The sequence below is a fragment of the Dromiciops gliroides genome, chromosome 2 (assembly GCF_019393635.1).
Source record: "Dromiciops gliroides isolate mDroGli1 chromosome 2, mDroGli1.pri, whole genome shotgun sequence".
NCBI lineage: Eukaryota > Metazoa > Chordata > Mammalia > Microbiotheria > Microbiotheriidae > Dromiciops > Dromiciops gliroides.
This window is the reverse complement of record NC_057862.1, coordinates 356,664,749-356,678,764: the sequence shown is the minus strand read 5'-3', so window position 1 is coordinate 356,678,764 and position 14,016 is coordinate 356,664,749. Positions and strand designations below refer to the sequence as shown.

Here is a 14,016-nt window from a genome sequence, read left to right as displayed (position 1 = left end):
CTTGGCAAAGATACTAGCGTGGTTTGCCATTTGCTTCTCCATCTCATTTTACAGATGAGGAAACTGAGGCAAACAGGGTGAAGTGACTTCCCTACAGTCACATGGCTAGTGTCTGAGGCCATATTTGAATGCAGGTCTTCCTGATTCCAGGCCAGGTGTTCTATCCACTGTACCTCCTAGCTGCCTAGGTATGTGGCCATGTATGTATAAATCACTCACCATCCCTGTGCCTCAGTTTTCTCACCTGATAAATGAAGATGCTTGTAGTAAGGATCAAATGAAGTACCGTATGGTGCTTTGTAAGCACTGACGTGCCTGTAAGTGTTAGTGTTAGCTGTTTCTTGTTCTTATACAGATGGAAAGGTTTTGAGTATGACCCTGTGATGGACTCTGTGTTGGTCCCCTGAGGACCTGCAGAGAGGACTATGCTAGTGTTGGTACCTGAATGATGATCCCTCCCCCCATCAGCTATAACAACTCTATTGAGGCATGGACAGGTTGTTATCTATATGGGTTTTAGGGGTTACCAGTGGATGAGTATCCCCTTCATTTACAGTCCTTTGCTACCACAAAAGAGCTGCTACAAATATTTTTGTATATCTGGGTCCTTTTCCTCTTTATTTGATCTCTTTAGGGTGTATATGGGTCTAGGAGTGGCATCAATGGGTCAAAGGGCATACACGATTTAGTGACTTCTGGGTATAGTTCCAAATTGCTCTCCAGAATAGCTGGACTAATTTACAACTCCACCAACAGTATATCAGTGTGCCTGTTTTCCTGCAGACCCTCCAGCATTTGTCATTTTCCTGTTTCGACACCTTGGATGGGTGTGAGGTAGAACCTCAGAGTTGCTTTCATTTGCATTTTTTCTAATTATTAGTGATTTTAAGCATTTTATTATGTCTATTGATTTATATGTCCACTTGGATTTCTTCCTGTAAATGCCACCTCTTCATACCCTTTGGTCATTTATCAGTTGGGGAATCCATATTGTATATTCCAAGGTCCCTTCTAGCATCCTGGTTTTCTATGAGTCTGAAATGACTCAGGAGGGAACCAAAACACCTAAAACTGAACCTGCTACCAACATGGTCCAGATGTGTCCCCCAGATGTGTGCCGCATGAGTTGCAATTGTGAAGGAAGGTGTTGATGACAGTTCCATGCTTGTAATTCACTCTGTCCAGAGGAGGGGGGAAACATCTGTAAGAAATTGAGAAAAGCTCCTCTGACTGAAGGGTAGTAGGGCTTGAGCAGACAAGCATCTCTGGCTAAAAGGGGCCCAGAGTCACATTGTAGATGAGGGATTTCAAAACCCATTCCTTTGTTTGCTCCAAGGCCTGCTGCTTTGTCTCTTGCCACATGACATCCAAGAGTTAATGTCTCTGTGTTACATGGAGGGTCTTTTACTGTAGCATAGAATGACAGAGACCGGTAAGGAAGACCCTCCCTTTGGAGAGGGAAGAGAAGGTTCTGCCTTCCATTCAGAAGTCTTCCTTCTGGGGCGGCTAGGTGGCACAGTGGATAAAGCACCGGCCCTGGAGTCAGGAGTACCTGAGTTCAAATCCGGCCTCAGATACTTAACACTTACTAGCTGTGTGACCCTGGGCAAGTCACTTAACCCCAATTGCCTCACTAAAAAAAAAAAAAGAAGTCTTCCTTCTAATTTTCCTCCGCATTTGATGTATTCCCTGACTATTCAGTATCTGTGGATGATCAGGACCCAGTATTCCTCACCCACAGGAGCAGTTTTTGTTGGCTAGACATCACTGGTGTCCTGGAAAATGCCCAGGGATTGTTTTTGTACTTTGTCAGAGCCTGGAAGTGGAGTAAGTAAAGGCAAATATTTCTCATGCATCCATTTTTTCACTCCTTGTAAATCAGCCAAATGAAAAACAATCAAGTTAAAACTTATAGCCCATGGAGTTTTAGTTAAACTTTATGTAAGCTTTAGTTCAAATCCAACCTCAGACACTTATTAGCTGTGACCTTGGGCAAGTCACTTAACCGTATTGGCTTCAGTTTCCTCATCTGTAAAATGAGCCTGAGAAGGAAAAGGCAAACCACTCCAGTATCTCTGCCAAGAAAACCCCAAATGGGGTCAGGAAGTTAGACACTACTGAACAACTCAACAACAACAAAAGCTTTGGTTAGATCTTCAATCTTCTCAGCCCTACACAAGAGGCCAGGATGGTATCTCTTTTATTTGGTTTTTTTTTTTTTTGGGTGAGGCAATTGGGGTTAAGTGACTTGCCCAAGGTCACACAGCTAGTTAAAAGTGTCAAGTGTCTGAGGCCAGATTTGAACGCAGGTCCTCCTGAATTCAGGGCCAGTGCTCTATCCACTGTGCCACCTAGCTGCCCCGGTACCTCTTTTATAATAAGAGTTGTGTAATGTCCAATTCGGTGAAATTCAGCAAACATTTATCAGTCGCTGGCTGTGTGCAAGGCACTCTAATCATTTTTAGGACAATTGTAAGACAAATATTGTGAGTATTATCCCCATTCCGCAGATGAAGAAACCTGAGGTTCAGAGTCACACCCACTATTGCCAGAGAGCTAGAAAGTGTTAGAGCTAGATTCAAGCCTACTCTGATGCAGTTATACTAGTAAATCAATGAATGAAGATGCTTTTGTTAAGCACTTACTATACACTAAGCACAGTACTGATAATCCCTGGGGAAATGTATACAAAAGGAAAGATAGGTTCTGTCCTCAAGCAGTTTCCATTCTAAAGTAGGAAGGAATGGTCCTGGAGAGGAAGCGGCCAATCAAGAGAATGGGGTCCTTGGGCCCTGGGCTCCTGGTGTTCAGGAGGCTATGGAATAGGTATTTAGAGGCAGCAGAACTGTGTGGACAGGGACAGAAGACTGGGATTCTAGTGGCAAACCAGGTTCTCTCTCCATCTGTGGCGGAGGAAGAGGGGTCAGTGGCTTTTCATCCGACCTTGCTACCTTGGATGTCAGACTCGGCCAGGCAGAGGAAAAGGAGAGGAACTGTGGGGGAGATAGTAGGGAAGAAAAAGGGAAGACAATTTGGTAGTTGTTAGTTGAGTGTTTTCATAAACACGGAGCAATTTCTTGGGTAAAGAAATTTAATTCAATAATGCAGCAATCATAATAACAATAAAGTACCTACTATGTCCAAAATATTGAGTCAGGCATTTAAGATACAAATATAAAAGCAAAGTAGTTTCTGCCCACAAAGAGCTTACCTTCTCCCCAGGATAGATAACATATAAGCAAATAAGTAGGGAGAGAGAAGAGACTGGTGATTTCATTTGGGCTGGGGAATTCCAGGTGAAGAAACTCCTTTTACTCGTGTAGGTCAGTACCTTCTCTGCATCTTATAGTCTTAGAAAGTTACTTAGAGCTCTGGGAGGTTAAATAAATTTGCCTGTGGTTACACAGGAGTATCTAGGTGGTCTAGTGGATAGAACACTGGGCCTAGAGTCAGGAAGATCTGAATTCAAATCTAGCCTCAGATGCTTACTAGCTGTGTGACCTTGGGCAAGTCATTTAACTCCTATTTGCCTTAGTTCCTCATCTGTAAAATGAACTGGAGAAGGAAATGGCAAATCACTCCAGTATCTCTGCCAAGAAAACCCTGCAGACAATGTCCATGGGGTCACATAGAGTTAAACACAATAGAACAACAACAGTGATTACACAGCCATGTGTGTCAGAGGTAGAGCTGGAACCCAGGTCTCCCTGGTTTTGAGGCTGGCTCTCTATTCATTATATCTCATAAGTAATAATAATAGCTAACATTTATATAGTGCTTACTTTGTGCCAGGCACTGTGTTAAATGCCTTTCAATTATTATCTCATTTTATCATCGCAACAATCCTGGGAGATAGGTGTTACAATCATCCCCATTTGGCAGTTGGGGAAACTGAGGCAGACAGAGATGAAGTGACTTGCCCAGGGTTGCACAGCTAGGAAGTACCTGAGGCTGAATTTGAACTCAGATCTTGCTGACTCTAGGCCCAGTGCTCTATCCACTATACCAACTAGCTGCCTATGTAAATACAAAGTAAATAAAAGTAATTAAGTACAAAATACATACAAATTAATTTCAAGAGGGAGAATTTGGATATCTGGTACATTTAGGAATCACTGCCTCCTGAGTACCTCAGTAAAGAAAACTGACGTTAACATGCACATGAAATAACCTAACATGGAGGTCCTGATGAAAACCCCAAGTCACCATAAGTTTGGACACCACATCTTTGCTCACAATTCAGCTTTGTTCCAATTTTGTTTGATACGCACTGGAAATTATAAGGTCCTGTTTAGAAATGTGCTAAACAGAAAACCTGGAAAGACTTACATGAACTGATGCATAGTGAAGTGAACAGAACCAGAACATCACACACCGTAACAACAATCTTGTTCTATGAAGAATTGTGGATGACTTAACTATTCTCAGCAATGCAACGATCCAAGACAATCCTGAAGGACTAATGATGAAGCATGCTATCTGTCTCCAAAGAAAGAACTGGTGTTAATTGAACACAGACTGAAGCATGCTATTTTCACTTTCTTTCATTTTTTTCCTTTTATTCATCTTCTTATACAAAATGATTAATATGGAAATGTTTTACATAACTACACATGTATAACCTATATCTGATTGCTTACCTTCTCAGGGAAGGGGGAGGGGAGGGACAGATAGAATTTGGAACTCAAAATTTTAAATACAAATTTTTTTTAAAAAGAAAAAAAAAGAAATGTGTTGAACCTGTTGGCTTCGATGGCATTTCAAAAACTTTACATACTGTTTCCAAATGTTTGGACCTGTGTTTGGGACATGTGGAAGGGAGCAGGTAGAGGGGGCGGTGCTTGGAAAATAAATTCATCTGTGAATGAAATTTGATGCTTAGAAAGGTGTTTGAAGCACAAGTGGAGAAGTGAATTTTGGCATTGCCTGGAAAAAAATGTGATGCAGAAGTGACCAGGTGTCATGCAAATGTCACTGAGAGTTTTTGGACCAATGCTGTTCACTGGAACAGACTGCCAGAGATGTTGTTTATTCTATCACAAGTGGCTCCCTTTGGATGCTGGAGCCCCAGGCCACTATACTGCTTTGGGGCTGAATTTTGAAATGAGATACTTGGGACAAATGAGATTGAAGATGAGTGGTTATTCTGGGATTTCAGTCAACCCCACTCTCTAAATGAGATAATTTCAGCCTTCTGATCTGAGCCAGATTCTCAGGAAAAACTGTATGTGTACTACTTGCCTCTAGTTTTCCAAATCTTGGCTATTTCCAGTCCATTTCCAAATTATGTCATCAGTACCCCTGCTATACTCCTTTTCCCCGTCCCACAGGTACCTTGAGCTCTCACCCTAGAACAAAGGGCTCTGACAGGTGAGCTTTTGTTGCCTTATCTTACCCAGAACCTAACCTTGAAATCACTGTCCAGCCATTTCCAAACTCTGCTGCCCTTCTTGGAACATTCCTCTGGCTCCCTTTTATGTAATCTTCTGCTATTAGGATGTAAGCTCTTCGAGGGCGGGGCAAGGACTATCTTCCTTGCTTATATTTCTATCCCTAGTGCTGGCCTATAGGAACTGCTTAATAAATGTTGTAGAATTTATTTCTACTTTCTTTTCAGCCCCTTGCCTTCTGGATTCTGAAATAGCTCATTCAAAGCTTACCAGTGTCCTCTATTAATTGCAACCCCCCTTTTTTTTCATTCTTTATCCTTGTCAACTTGTCCATACTATTGGATGCTGTTGATTAATCCCTCCTCTGTCCCTAGCTTTTTGTGACTGTTTCCTCCTGGTTTTCTTAGCTATCTGCCTGTTTTTTGCTAGATTCTCTATGTGTGGGTGTGGCAGAAGCTCTGTCTTGGCTCTCTTCTTTCTCCCTCCTCTTTCTTGGTGATATCCTCAGATTTGTGGGTTCAGCTATCACCTTTAGCCAAAAGACACTAAGATCTATATATCCAGCCTGTCTCTTTCCTGAACGCTATGCTGCCTTACCAATTGCCTGGTGACTGACCATCTCCAGCCAGAGCTCCCAAAGGCATCTCAAACTTAGCATGTCCCAAACAGAAACAAGTCTCTCTCCCCTCCTCCAATTCTTCTGCCTTCCTAATGTCCCTTTTTACCTATTGAAAGCACCAACATCCTTGTGGTCACTTAGGTTCAGAACCTTAGAATCCGTCCCAACTCTGATCTTTCCCATACTCCTCACATCTAATCAGTTGCCATGTCTTACTGATTCTACTCCACAAAAAACATCTTCTCTTTATCCCATACTCCCAACCTACATAGCTACCATCCTAGTTCAGGGCATTATCACCTCTCTCAGACCACTGTAACAGTCTCCTGATTATCTCCTAGCGTCCAATCTTTTCCCTTCTCAAATCCATCTTCCACACAGCTGCTAAGCTGACATTCTTTTTGTTTGTTTTTTGTTTGTTTGTTTTGCAGGGCATTGGGGGTTAGTGACTTGCCCAGGGTCACACAACTAGTAAGTGTCAAGTGTCTGAGGCCACATTTGAACTCAGGTCCTCCTGAATCCAGGGCTGGTGTTTTATCCACTGTGCCATCTAGCTGCCTCCTTAAGCTGATATTCTTAAAACAGGTCTGAACATATCAGAGTTTCACTGGCTCCCTATTTCTTCTAGGATCACATCGCATCTCTTCATGTTTGGCTTTTGAAAGTCTCCACAGTATTTCCAGCTAGCCTTTCTATGGTTCTTATACATTCTTCTTCTTCACACACTCTGTGCTCCAGCCACACTGGCCCGCTTCTTTCCTCTGCCCAGTATAGCTCTTCATCTCCCACTTCTGTGCCTTTGCCCACTCTATACCCACCCCCTGGAGTGACCTCCCTCCTTATGGAATCCCTAGCTTCCTTCAAAGCTTGGTTCCAGTACCAGGAATCCTCCCGGTTCCTGGTGCCCTCTCCCAGAAAATGATTTTACATTCCATTATCTGTGTACATGTCATTTCCTCCTGGTCACCTTCAGGGCAGGGACTGTTTCATTCTTGTTTTTGTATTGTGCTGCACTTAGCACCACACCTGCTTAATAGCAGTTACCTAAAGGTGCTTCTTGTTGTTGTTACTTGGCTAATTGTCTCAGTTACATGCCTCTTGTAGCCCATTCTAGTTTGCAAAATGAATTGACTGGAAGGGAAAATTTTGCTTTCATTCATTTTCTTTCACCAAAAAGAAAAACCTAGTAAATTTAACTAATTTTGAACTCTATCAGTTACTCCAAAATGAAAAATGGTTAATTTCACTCTGGAATGTGTGAACCCAAAAATATTTTGACCACTAGAGGGAGCTCATAATATTTCTTGAATTCTATAGAAATGAGAATGGCAAAGAAAAAAAAAAAGTGAAACAATTTGAAAACATTTACTGGAAAGCTCTTAAATTCCAAACCAAATGAATTTCCAAGTTTGCATCAAGATGAACCCATGGACAAACTTTAATCAGACCCAAACGTTGTTACTTGAACATGGATGTTCTGCATACTTCGAAAAGTTTCTGCAAGGAAAGGATGGTTCTCGATAAAGGAATTTGGCATTGGTTCTTTGAGTTATTAGCAGAGCCATAACCAGGGCAGGGAAGTCAGAGCTCTGCCCCAGGGCAACTAAATTAAAGGGGTCTTTAAAGACAATCGTTTAGGAGTATAACTTATTCCATAATTAGCTACAACAGTCAAATGGGAAGCTAGCAGATAAATAATAAATTTGTGCAGTGCTTTAAGGTTTGTAGAGACTGTGTGCGTGTGTGTGAGAGTGTATCTTTCTTTCTTTCTATCTATCTATCTATCTATCTATCTATCTATCTATCTATCTATCTATCTATCTATCAAATTCTCTTTGATAATTTCTTTCCCCTGTCCCCATTGCCCCAGAAGTCAAACCCCAAGTAAGTTCCTTCTTGGCCCCGTCCAGTCCTGTTTCCTCTCTTCTTTTTCAGCACTTTCCCCCAGCAGATGGCTAGGATTTGTCTATTCCCACAAGGGAGTCCTCTGGAGTCTTTCCTCACTTACCCCACTCGCAAATGAATTAGTTTTAAAAGGTTGATTTGATGGTGTATTTTGTGATGCTTGCTGCAGGCACATTTAATGCTACTTGCCTAGTGTATATTGTTAGCTATGGCTCTGGTTATTAGGCAGTCTATTATTAATTTATTCCTTTGTTGTTTTTCAGTCCTTTAAATCGTATCCAACTCTCTGTGACCCCATTTTTTTTGGCAGAGATAATGGAGTGGTTTGCCATTTCCTTCTCCAGCTCATTTTACAGATGAGGAAACTGAGGCAAAGAGGGTGAAGTGACTTGCCCAGGGTCACATAGCTGGTGTCTGAGGCCAGATTTGAACCCAGAAGATGAGTCTTCCTTATTGCAAGCCCAGTGCTCAGTGCACTACGGAGTCACCTAGCTACCCTTTAGCCATGAACTGCTTCAAGCAGCGTGATATATTAGCCACAGAAGCTAAAACCTCATGGGGCCTAAGTTCACTGCATTTCTTATAATAATGCTTTGCTTCAAGGCTAATGCAGCTGGGGCAGCTCAGTGGCTCAGTGGATAAAGCACCAGCCCTGGATTCAGGAAGACCTGAGTTCAAATCCGGCCTCAGACACTTGACACTTACTAGCTGTGTGACCCTGGGCAAGTCACTTAACCCTCATTGCCCCCCCCCAAATTAAAAAGAGTAATGCAGCTTAAAAAAAAAAAAAGGAAGTAAGAGTAATGCAGTTTAGGTATCATTAAGAGGGGTATAGTAGCCTGGACGAGGAAGGTGATGATTCTAACTGTCCTCTGCCTTTGACAGTCCACACCTGCAGAATTATGTTCAGTTTTGGACACCACATTTGAGGGAGGATATTGATAAGCTGCAGCAGGGTGACCAAGATGATGACAAGCCTAGAGTTCTTGTTATATGAGAACCAGGGCAGGGATCTGAGGGTGATTAGTCTGGAAAAGACCTAGAGCAGCAGAGCATCTACTAAGCATTTTCTTTGTGCTGGGTACAGCGCCAAACACTTGGGCTACACATATAATAAGCAGGAAGACAGCCCTCCCTCAGCCCTCCCCTCAGTGAGCTTACATTCTAAAATCAGAAGGCATAAAGGGAAACTGGAAAGGGGGTCAGGGAGGTATGGTTTAGAGCTGGGGGGGGCATATAGAAGCCTGGTTCTGGGTAAGGTAAAGTGAAAGAAAGTGTGCCCCTAGAGCCTGGGTTTATTCCATCAGGGTGGAGTTTAGAAGTGGCACGATTTGGAGCTGGGGTTGGGGGGAATGACACGATAGCTGTCTTAAAGTCAAATAGAGGAAGGAACTTAAGCATACATGTTTGTATCTTGGCTCTAACACAGTGAGAATTTGGACAAGTCCTCTCACTGCCCTGAGCCTCAGTTTCCTCAACTGTAAAATAAAGATAATTATAATCCTTGTTCTTGCTAACTCAGAGGATCATAGTGAAGAAAGTGCTTGGTAAACCTGAAAATACGAGAGATTTGAGCCATTATGAATTTTGTCTACTTTCTGAAGAGTGTTTGGTAGTTGGTATAGTGGGGAAAAAAAGTGAATTTCCTTGTTTCTCCCCTACTTAAACCAGAAGCAGTAGGAAAGTGAACAAGGAATGAGATTTTACCCTGAGGGGGCAAGGAATTGAGATTTTCTCTGGTTTCTGCCCCTGGGCTACTTCTTATCACGCTGTTGCTGCTGCTCCAGGAAAGATAGAGACAGAGAATACTCTTTGAATGAGACATCCCTGCCAATCTTTAATTGCCACCCATTATCTATGAAATAAAGTATAAGCTTCTTAGCCTAACTTCTGTAGCTCTCCATACCCTGCTATCTCCCTACATTTCCAACCTTATAATACTCCCTATCACTTATATTTATTATATGCTCCAGGCTAATGTGACATTCCCTATAAATAACATGAATTGTCCTGCCCCATGTGGCCTATGTCTGGAATTTGGTCCTCTCTATCCCTATAGCTACTCATTAAAAGTTGATTCATGGGGCAGCTAGATGGCGCAGTGGATAGAGCACCTGCCCTGGATTCCGGAGTACCGGAGTTCAAATCCAGCCTCAGACACTTAACACTTCCTAGCTGTGTGACCCTGGGCAAGTCACTTAACCCCAATTGCCTCACAAATAATAATAATAATAATAATAATAATAATAATAATAATAATAATAATAATAATAATAAAAAGTCGATTCATTCTTCAAAGATGATCTTATGCTACACAGTCAGGCTTGAGCCCTGGGTTACAAAGGCAAGGATCATATCTTCCTTAAATTTGTACCCTATATTGCCCAGAATAGTATTTTGCATATAGTGGGTGCTTTATTGAATAGAATATATGAATGAATGAATGAATGAATGAATGAATGAATGAGGGTTTTAACTTGGTTTGAGAGGTCTAACTAATTCTTGGAAGTAGGTTGTGTTTGATTTGGTATCCAATTGAGGAATATATCATTTACAGTTGGAAGACCCCTTAGAACATAAGAACAGAAAATTTTTCAATTCTTCCAAATGCAATACTCCCTGAATAGAGGCCCAAAGAGGGAAGTGACTTGCCCAGGGTCCTACAGTCAGTACCAAGATTCAAACTCAGGTCCTTGGAGTCAGAATCTAAAGGGCTCTCTCCAGTGGGCTGTGTTGCTTCCCATAGTACCAATGACTCACTTGGCACAATCAATTCAGCTCTGCCGTGTGGGTCTAGGGAGACCGTTAATTTTATTTTTGCAGGGCAATGAGGGTTAAGTGACTTGCTCAGGGTCACACAGCTAGTAAGTGTCAAGTATCTGAAGCCAGATTTGAACTCAAGTCCTCCTGAATCCAGGGTAGGTTACATTACATCATCCTCATCATTCATCTATCAATGGTGGGAGTAGTTATAACTCGAGCTTGACAGAGGAACAGTGGAGACAAGCAATGGCTAACGGTAACATGCTTAAACCCAGTCTCTTGCAATGGAAACCTTGGGGGTATCTTTGATTCTTCCTTAGGATCATGGATTTGGAGCTAGAAGGGATCTTAGAGCCCACAAATCGCACCCCGCTCCTGTCTCATTTTACATTTCCCCTACTCTCTGCTCCCTCTGCCAATCATGCCCTACGGGCCCTTATTACTGGACTGCTGCCTGTCTCCTGCCCCTCCTCGATTAATCCAGCCTTCACACAAGTCCTGGGCTATTCGGCTTTATGCATAGACTCGGTCTTGTTTGGGCTGTGCTCAAACACCTTCGATGACTTTCAAATGGCTATCAAATAGGATGTGAGCCCCTCAATCCGGCTGTCAGATGAGGGTGCTGATGTAGATGACTGAGGCTCCTTCTAGCCCCCATGGTAGCGCCTGTCTTTGCAGCCTCTGTCTCCCTTTCCAGGCTGTGCACTCCGGCACAACTGTCCTACAGGATCCCCCCAAACCCTTGCTCCCTGTGCTCTCCCCTATCTGTGCCTTGGCTTACGCGCTTCCCGATTTCTAGAATAGCCTCCTCTCCCTCTTTGTTTGCTGAAGTTGGCCCCATTCTGTATTTCTGAGAATAGACTTCTTTTTTATTATGAACTTAACAGACATACATTAGCAAAGGTTTTTGTTTGTTTGTTTTTTTCTTTGGCTGGGCAATGAGGGTTAAGTGACTTGCCCAGGGTCACACAGCTAGTAAGTGTCAAGTGTCTGAGGCCGGATTTGAACTCAGGTACTCCTGAATCCAGGGCCTGTGCTTTATCCACTGCGCCACCTAGCTGCTCCCATTAACAAACATTTTAATGTACGACACACACCCCATTCACCCCCATAAGGCTGTGAACTTTGGTTTTGTACAGTTTGCTTTTTTAAAATATGCATTAAATTGAATAAGGTACTGACTAACCTGTCTGGACTGTGTCCCTTCCTGGCCTTTTATTTGTTCTTCTATATGTTTTAAAAAGTATTTTATTGATGCTGGTTTATTATTATTTTTGCATTTCTGTCACTATCCAGGAACTTCTTTCCTCCCTTGTAACAAATAAGCCTGAAAATATATGCTTTCTGCTGTATCTCTGTGCAGTCACCTCTCTGACGTTGTTCATCATCAATCCTCTAAATTAAAAGAATGATTCTGATCATCCTTTAAAGCCCACTAGAAATGCCTCCTTCTTCAGAAAGCCTCCCGTGCTCCTCTCTGCTCTCCTCTCCCCCCTCCCCCAACCCCTCAGTAATGGTCTTCCTCCAAGGCCTCACATAATAATTTGCATCTCTCTAAGGCACTTACACTGTGGTATTGTGCGCTATAATTATTGGAGTTACCTCTTTACTAGACTTACAGGCTTTGAGAGGAGAAACCATGTTTGAATCTCTCTTAACCTAAGGGTGATGCTTTGGGTACAGCAAACTCTTAGCAAATTCTGGTTGAATGAATTGAGTGAAACCTTTGTCCTTTGATGGCAAGGAAAATTGAAACATGATAACAGTTCACTAAGCAAGGGACCTAATTCCTTTTATTGGTTACATGGAATTATAGTATGATGTAGATTTGAGCTGGAATGGACCTTATGGATAGCCCAGTTCAATTTTACAGATGAGGAAATTGAAGTCTCTAGAGGTTAAGTGACCTGTGCAGGGTTACATGATTAGTAAAACAAGGCAAGATTTGAAGCTGGATCTTGCTGACTCTTGGCCCAGTGCTCTTTCTACCTTAATTCCTTTCAACTTGTACAGAAATCTTGTCAGAGAGAATTGTACCACAAACCTTTCACTCCTAAATAACAGTTTCTCTAATCTTTACAGCCATGTGTATAAATGCCCTTACTCTTTTTTTTTTTTTTTTTTTTTTTGTGGGGCAATGGGGGTTAAGTCACTTGCCCAGGGTCACACAGCTAGTGTCAAGTGTCTGAGGCCGGATTTGAACTCAGGTCCTTCTGAATCCAGGGCCGGTGCTTTATCCACTGAGCCACCTAGCTGCCCCAATGCCCTTACTCTTACATCCATGATCTCATTCAGTCCTTATAATGGTTCCTGGAGGAAGGTTATGCAAAGATTGTCATCATTATTTCACAGATGTGGAAATGGAGTCGTGTAGAGATGAAGTAATTTGCCCAAAGTCGAGTTGATAGTGAGGGATAGAGGAAAGGCTCAAACCTAGACCTTGGGAATGCAAATGTAGAGCTCCCTCCAGTACACCCCCTCCCACCTTGCCCTGCAAATATCGGATGGACATTAGGAGATTTAAGTTCTGGAGTGAGCTTTGCCTTTGGATAGCTCTGTGACCTTGGGCCAGTCACATCACCTGCAATCACAGAAAGCTAGAGATGGAGAGAAGTTTAGTAGTCGTCCATTTCAAGTGCTTTACATTGAAGAGCAGGAAACTAAAGCCAGAGGCTAGGAATTGGCTTGTCCAAAGTCATGAAACAAATCAGCAGCAAAGATGGGACTGAATGCAGGATTCTTCTGACTGTTAGTCCACTTTTGGCTTCTGTTTCCTTGTTTTTCAAATGTGTGGGCTGAAGTAAATGATCTTTGAAGTGGAGATTCCAGCCCTCAGAGTCTGTGGCTCAACCTGATGATTCAGGAGATTATCCCTTCAGAGAATTTCAAAACGCCTTTTTGTGCAAACCCACATCACTACATAGACTTTCCTCCTGGTAGAATTACAACAAATGGCTGTTGTATCTCATTTAGCCCTGCACCTGTCATGATGAAACCCATGCTTATCAGATGACTTCTCTCCAAATGGTAAAGAAGGGGTGTTAATGGCACATGCCCCAGAAACACCAATGATTGGAGACACGTGTGGTACAGCCAACACTTTACCTTCCCTTCCTGGGAAGGAAAAGCTTGGCTAAGTCTCCAGAGAGCTCCCAGGCAATTCTTGGTCAATGTGTGTGTGTGTGTGTGTGTGTGTGTGTGTGTGAGAGAGAGAGAGAGAGAGAGAGAGAGAGAGAGAGAGAGAGAGAGAGAAGCAATTGGGGTTAAGTGACTTGCCCAGGGTCACACAGCTAGTAAGTGTCAAGTGTCTCAGGCCAGAATTGAACTCAGGTCCTCCTG

The 14,016-nt window shown here is 42.6% G+C and overlaps 1 protein-coding gene across 6 annotated transcripts in view; it reads left to right on the top strand.

Moving 5' to 3' along the window:
- The window catches only part of COL23A1 (collagen type XXIII alpha 1 chain), a 494,698-nt gene that overhangs the window by 29,846 nt on the left and 450,836 nt on the right, over positions 1 to 14,016 (top strand). The window lies entirely within an intron of this gene.